The sequence below is a fragment of the Anomaloglossus baeobatrachus genome, unplaced genomic scaffold (genome assembly GCF_048569485.1).
Source record: "Anomaloglossus baeobatrachus isolate aAnoBae1 unplaced genomic scaffold, aAnoBae1.hap1 Scaffold_2638, whole genome shotgun sequence".
NCBI lineage: Eukaryota > Metazoa > Chordata > Amphibia > Anura > Aromobatidae > Anomaloglossus > Anomaloglossus baeobatrachus.
Window position 1 is genome coordinate 68,324 of NW_027442170.1, and position 6,801 is coordinate 75,124.

Consider the following 6,801-nt stretch of genomic DNA (forward strand, 5'->3'; position numbering starts at 1 on the left):
GAAGTGATGGCTGTTAAGAGTCTGGCGCACATGGATGACTTTATGGTAAGCTGCCTGTCTCGTGACCCTCGCGTTAAGAACATCTTGGCCGACAATCATTACTGGTTGGTAACACTGTTAGACCCACGCTACAAGGAGAACTTTATGTCTCTTATTCCCGAGGCGGAGAGGTCAGCCAAAATGCAGCAGTTCTGGAAGGCCATAGTCACGGAAGTAGGCAAAGCATTCCCTTCACAAAACGCTAGCGTCATAATTGTAACACTATTAGTTAAAAGAAAGGGATAAACTGTAAAAAAAACAAAATAAGGCATAACTTTTTTTTAACATCAATTTTTTTTTTTTAGATTTAACCAAAGAATGTGCACATTTGTTATAATAAACAAGTGAAAAATGTTGAAAATCAGTCATCCAAAGGTGTGTGAAAAAAAAATATATATATGGTACCAATAAAAATGTCACTTTGTCCTGCAAAGAATGCAGCCCCCCACATTATTTTTTTCCTCTGTGCGGCCCATACACCCAGCCGAGTTTGAGACCCCCTGCCTTACACTATATAGATATCATGTTCATTCCCCATCTATCTTGCTCAGGAGAGCATCTCCCTCCCCCGGCACCAAGAGCAGCTCATACTGAATTGTTACAATGACTACATTGACACCCCCATACTTTGCACTGACGAGGGGCAAGCACCCCGAAACACCGTGTCTGCAAATTGGGATTCTGATCTGGCTTATATATCCTGAGTCATATTGCAATGGATTGTTGAAAATCCACTTGTGACTTTTAGGATCGCTACTTCCAATAGGTGGCGCTGTGCTAGAGTTTGTCTCCTTTACTGGAGAGACAATTTGTACATTGACTAGTAACACTGCACACAGAAATGCACCTTAATATTCCACTGTTAACCCTTTCCTCCCAGCAGTAACACACAACTCCTCACCTTGATATCATGGTGATTTATGGTCAGAATGACTTCAATGCGATCAGTGATTTCTATTCTAGCTCTGCTCACATAGATTTTATATCCACACTCAACTATAGGCCGTTCTTCATATTTTGGGGGTTTTTAGTCAGATATACTAGTTTGTGCCTGTATAGTATTGGTGTAGATGGGAGTGTAGGGCATGGGTTACATGGCACTGTGGTGGGATACTGATGGGAGGTATTGGTGCTGTGTTTGAGGCTTCTACTGGGTATTTTCCTACAAATACTGGAACAGCTCACTGCTTAGAATGATCCTTCCCAGCTCTATAATATATTATATATACCCCACAATGCAGGCTCACACACACATTTGTCTCAAGTGTGTTGTAGGGACACAGATACAGTCTTGGTCATGTGACTAAAGGCTACTTTACACACTGCGATATCGGTCCTGATATCGCTAGTGTGGGTACCCGCCCCCATCTGTTGCGCGACACGGGCAAATTGCTGCCCATGCTGCACAACACCGAACAGAACCAGTCACACATACTTACCTGCCCGGCGACGTCGCTGTGACCGGCGAACCGCCTCCTTTCTAAGGGGGCGGTTCGTGCGGCGTCACAGCAACGTCACTGAGCGACCGCCCAATAGCAGTGGAGGGGCGGAGATGAGTGGCCGGAACATCCCGCCCACCTCCTTCCTTCCTCATAGCGGCTTTGAGGCAGGTAAGGAGAGGTTCCTCGTTTCTGCGGTGTCACACGGAGCAATGTGTGCTGCCGCAGGAGCGACGAACTATATCGTTACTGCTGCAGTAACGATAATCGAGAATGGAGACCCATGTCACCGATGAGCGATTTTGCACGTTTTTGCAACGATGCAAAATCGCTCATCGGTGTCACACGCAGCAACATCGCTAATGCGGCCGGATGTGCGTCACAAATTCCGTGACCCCAACGACTCCGCATTAGCGATGTCGCAGCGTGTAAAGCCCCCTTTAGTGGGAGTGGTGTACAGGGTCTTAGCAGTAAAGAGTATTCCATATTTCTGCCAGATACCCACAGAGATATTGAAATCTGAAAAAAGAGACTTCTGCTCATTGAAGGTAAGAACTGCTCACATAGCGTTCAACTCCACAGCAAACGTGTGCTCTAGCACTGGCATCTCAGCAGGGATATTCCCCTACTACACATGTGTGTCTGGGTCGCTGTGACAGTTTACAGGACATAACTCAGGGCACCTAGACAGAAGGCAGAGGGACTACTTTCTATTTCTGGTGTAGATCTTAGTACAATATATATATATATACTATTACATGTGACACATGTACCTTGTATTACCATTATTCGCTGTATATGAACCCCTTTTCTCCGGGCATTATTTGTCTATAGCATTTTTCACGAACCTGAGGCAACTGAGAACCCTTCAGTGAAGGAATTCCACTAACCCTCACAATACCAACCAGGGGCCTCCCTGCAGTAACTCAGGTAGTTGTACCCATTCTCTTTCCGCATTCTATGTGTTCTTCTTCTTTCTTCTTTTTTTTCTTTTTTCTTCTTTTTATTTCTATCATGTAGTTCAGGGGTTTATAGATATATGTCCTGCATCTCATATTTCCTTTAGTGGTGCTTCTTACCCATTCTCATATCATTTACCCTAGTATTTCATGATCCTGAGGCGACTGAGAACCCTTTAATAAAGGAATCCTTTTTCACTTGAATTGTCAAGTGATACTTACCAGTGACTATCACGTAATGTTACAGGTAGTTGCATTTTCTTCCTCTTCTTTCTCTCCTTTCTTCTTTGTCACACGGTCCATTGTGTTATAGCCCACGTGTCATGATAACACTTGTACCATCTTTTCATTTAGATTCCACCTACAATTATTTACCGATTCCAGTTCTGAAATAGGCTTTCATCATCTACTCACTAGAATTCTCAAGTGCATAAGGTACTGAGACATATACATGTTCACACCATTATAAAGAACAAAGTATAAACATTGAGGTTTTTCTCACACCCATGTTCCTGTGTTCTTTGATATGATATGTGTTCATTTCCTTCACTATATAGGATTGCAAGTTTTCCATTTGTACCTTAATGGCAATGACGCTATACAATTGAACACATATCATCCTGTTATCCATATAGGTGTGTATTTACCTGCTTGACTATTTTTGGTTGTTTGATCCAGAATGTTTCTCCAGATAGGTCATGTGGAAATTTTCTTTCCTCAGTACAAATGTTTTCACTATGGCTTTGGAAAAATTTTTTGTATGTGCATCATGGTTATTTGACCCATTGTACTCTCAAGTAGCAATATATTGTACTGTTATGTTGTACTATGTACTAATTACGTGTTTATATGGTTTTGTAACCCTTTATGATCTTAGATAACTTTATCCTTGATAAAGACCTAAAAACAAGGTCGAAACGTTGGATGAATTATCCTTTTGCACAAATAAAGAATTTTCAGCATTCCAAGAGTTCTTTTCTTACGTTATTGATCACTATAGTGTGCCAGAGCTATTTCTATTGAATTGACTCTTATTTTTTCTGAGCACCTGCTATATACACAGTGAGCCAGACATATTCAAGTTTCATTCAGAAGGCAGAGGGAAGCCTTAGCAGCTGAGCCTATATCTTGGCTTGTGAGCATTAGAACAGGCCGGCGATTACAGGGTAACATGAAAAATGTCCAGCTTGCATTATGACTAGAACATGACAATATCCTTTTAAGTACTAACCTATGATGCGTTCCTAAGCAGTTGATGTTATATGTTCTACATTTCATTTTCTGCATACTTTACAAGTAGTAGAATTTGCTTTGATATAGGCAACTGGATTTTCACAATGAAAAGGCAAAGGATAACGCCCGAAAAAGACGCCATACATTATGTCAGTGCCATCACTGACAAACCTGGATTGACCATGAAATACATCAATCCCCTTAAAGGTGAGTTAAAACAAGTTTTAACTAAATTGCCTTAATATTGTCATGCATTAGAATGACTGTCTTAGGTAATGATAAATATTTTCTACAGGAAGAGGAGTGTTTGCTGAAACTGAAATCGAAAAAGGGAGTTTTGTTGCAGAATATCGAGGCGAGCTCACGTATGCACTTACGATGGTAGACAACTACTCGAGATTTATGGTTGTGGTACAAGTCAAAGATCTAATGGCCCATACTGCAGCGAAGGTCTTCCAAGCACACTTATGCAGACCTCATGGCTACTCAGAGAGAGTCCTCACAGATCAAGGCACTGCCTTTGAAGCGGAAATCTTCAAGGACTTCTGCAGCTTTTACCGATGCAGGAAGATGCGCACTACACCCTACCATGCTCAAACCAATGGTTATCAACCTGCTCAGGACTTTACCCCATATTCCAGATGTGGCCTTACAAGTGATTTATAGAGGGTTAACAATACGTTGGGATCACCGGATCTAATCTCCCTTTTTATACACCCTAAAATCTTGTTTGCTTTAGAATAAACAATAACATCATAAAGGTATAGCAGTACCGTTTCAAAGTTTCGGTGTCCCAAGCAGCATTCCATCAGCCTCTGGAAGGTTCCTGGCAAATTGCACAGCTCGAAGGGCATGCTTTTGAACTCGCAGAGACCCATCGGGGTGGCAAAGGCGGTCTTCTCCCGGTCTGCCTCAGCAACGGACACTTGCCAATAGCGACTAGTGAGATCAAGGGTAGAAAAATAATTTGCAGTTCTCAATGCAGCTAGCTATTCCTCAATACAGGGGAGTGGTGCTGTCCTTCTTCTTTAACAGGACCAACGGAGCTGCCCAGAGGCTACAACTGTCACGGATAACCCCAGCCTCCTTCATGTTGCTCAACATGTCCTTGGTACACTGGTAATGTGCAGGTAGTTTTGGCTTATATCTCTCTTTGATGGGTGGGTGTGCACTTGTGGGGATGTAGTGTTTGACCCCTTTTATTCTTCAAAAGTCTAGCGGATGTTTGCTGAAGACTTGCTCGTATTCTTGCACTAGCCTGTAGACCCCCTTCTTGTGATGTGAAGGTGTGGAGTCAGTGCCTACGTGTAATTCCTTACACCACTCCTCTGGCTGACTTGGTGAGCTGTCACTGAATGGGTGGGCTGAAGCAATGGTGGATGCTGCTGTTTGGATAGCATGTGTATCTACTGAGAACAGCTTATCAATGGTGGCAAATCGGAGCAGCTTAATCTCTTGCTCTCCGCAGTTCAACACTCTCATGGGCACTCTTCCCTTCCATATTAATGAATAAAACTATGATGTAAATAGCATATAGATACCCCACAAATGCAGATAAAAGTAGGTTATGGGAAAAGGGGGAAGAGAGAAACAGGAAAATAGTGGAATAAAGTATACCTTCCAGGTGGGAGAGGAAATGGCAGCACAGCCAGTGGAGGTGAAGCAAGGGGAGCCTGCAACTAAAGAGTTGAGAGCGTTATCACATGGTGACTGAGCCTGATTGTAACGGGAGCATAGAGGTGCCGATCCTGTCTTACCTGCGTTGGTGTAGAAGTGGGTGTCCTGTGGTGGAGTCAGCTGTGTGCAGTGGTGGCCGTGGGTTCTTTTATGTGCGACCGTAGTAATAGCTGCGCCCACTTCCTGTATGGGAGTGGAATGCAGTGAGGCTAATGGAACGCACGCCTGCGCATTTGTGTTTAACGTCGCGCATGTGCAGAACGGAGAAAAGGCTGCGCTCACTTCCTAATGAAAGGGAGTGAGACGCAGCTGGGAAGGGAAGGGAAAAGATTAGGGTTTGGGGATGATGAAAGGGCTTTCTACGGGCAAGGATGGCAAAGGGTGGCAGTGACGGAAAGTCAGGCAGCCTGTCCTGTCCTGTCCTGTCCGTCCGTCTTTTTGTATCATGAATTGGAAAGACTGCAAGGGGGAGGGGAGGTGCTTGGAGGAGGAGGAGTTATTCAGATTAATTGCAGTGGGCGGCGGCTGCAAAAAGCATCATTCTTCTTGTTTTTGCTCTGCAAAACAGCCTTTTCAAGGGTTGGCTTGGGTGACAAAATGTCTTCTGTAGGCGTGGGTTTGTCTCCCTCTCCCTAAGATGTGTCCGGTATAGGCCAGGGTGCCACTCAAGGCCGTAACCAATTCGGGTTATAGCTTCTCAGCCTTTTGGCTAAGATCAAGTGTAGTTTCGGAGGACGCTACCTTGGTCGGTACTGGAAGGTGCCTGGGATTGCACGTCTGCCGGCCTTGAGGAAGTGTGTGCGCCTTCTGGTGACACATAGCCCTCTTGTGCCTGGACGGTTCCCAGGCAACGGGAGGCGATCACCTTTGTTATTTTGAAGTCCTACTGATAAACAGAAAAAAAAAAAAATTAAATCTGTTCTTATCAGTTTAATATCTGATACGTCCCCTCTCTGGGGACCATATATTAAATGGATTTTTAGAACAAGGAGATGGAAAAAATCTTGCTCTGTCCACTCCACGCATTGACCTGGTATTGCAGTACCTCCAGGACCGGTGCACCCCTTCTTAACCCAGTTTCCAAAAGCAGAACTCAATTCACCTGATTCAAATGAGCCCCATTAGTGAATTGAAAGAAAGCAAAAACTTTATATGCACCTCAATTTGGCCAATTCACTTTTCACACTTTCACCCTTTTTTTTATCTTTCACACCTTTTACTTGCTTTATTGATGCAAAAGCTGTGCCAAATAGCAAACTCATCTCCACTCAACTTGACCAACTCTGCTATGTCCCGTGCAGTATCTTATTCTCAGTCTTATCTAGATCATTTGCAATTGAATAGAATAGATCCCTTTTGGACACATTGGATTCAGCTGCTGCAGTGACTGCAGGTGTTAGAAGATGCAGACTTGGCATCAGGTGCTGTCTATCAGATTCCACTCCAATTAAAGC

The 6,801-nt window shown here is 43.7% G+C and overlaps 1 pseudogene; it reads left to right on the forward strand.

Moving 5' to 3' along the window:
* Window positions 1-6,207: 6,207 nt before the first annotated feature.
* On the forward strand, window positions 6,208-6,414 carry LOC142264308 (U2 spliceosomal RNA; annotated as a pseudogene).
* The last annotated feature ends 387 nt before the right edge of the window (window positions 6,415-6,801 follow it).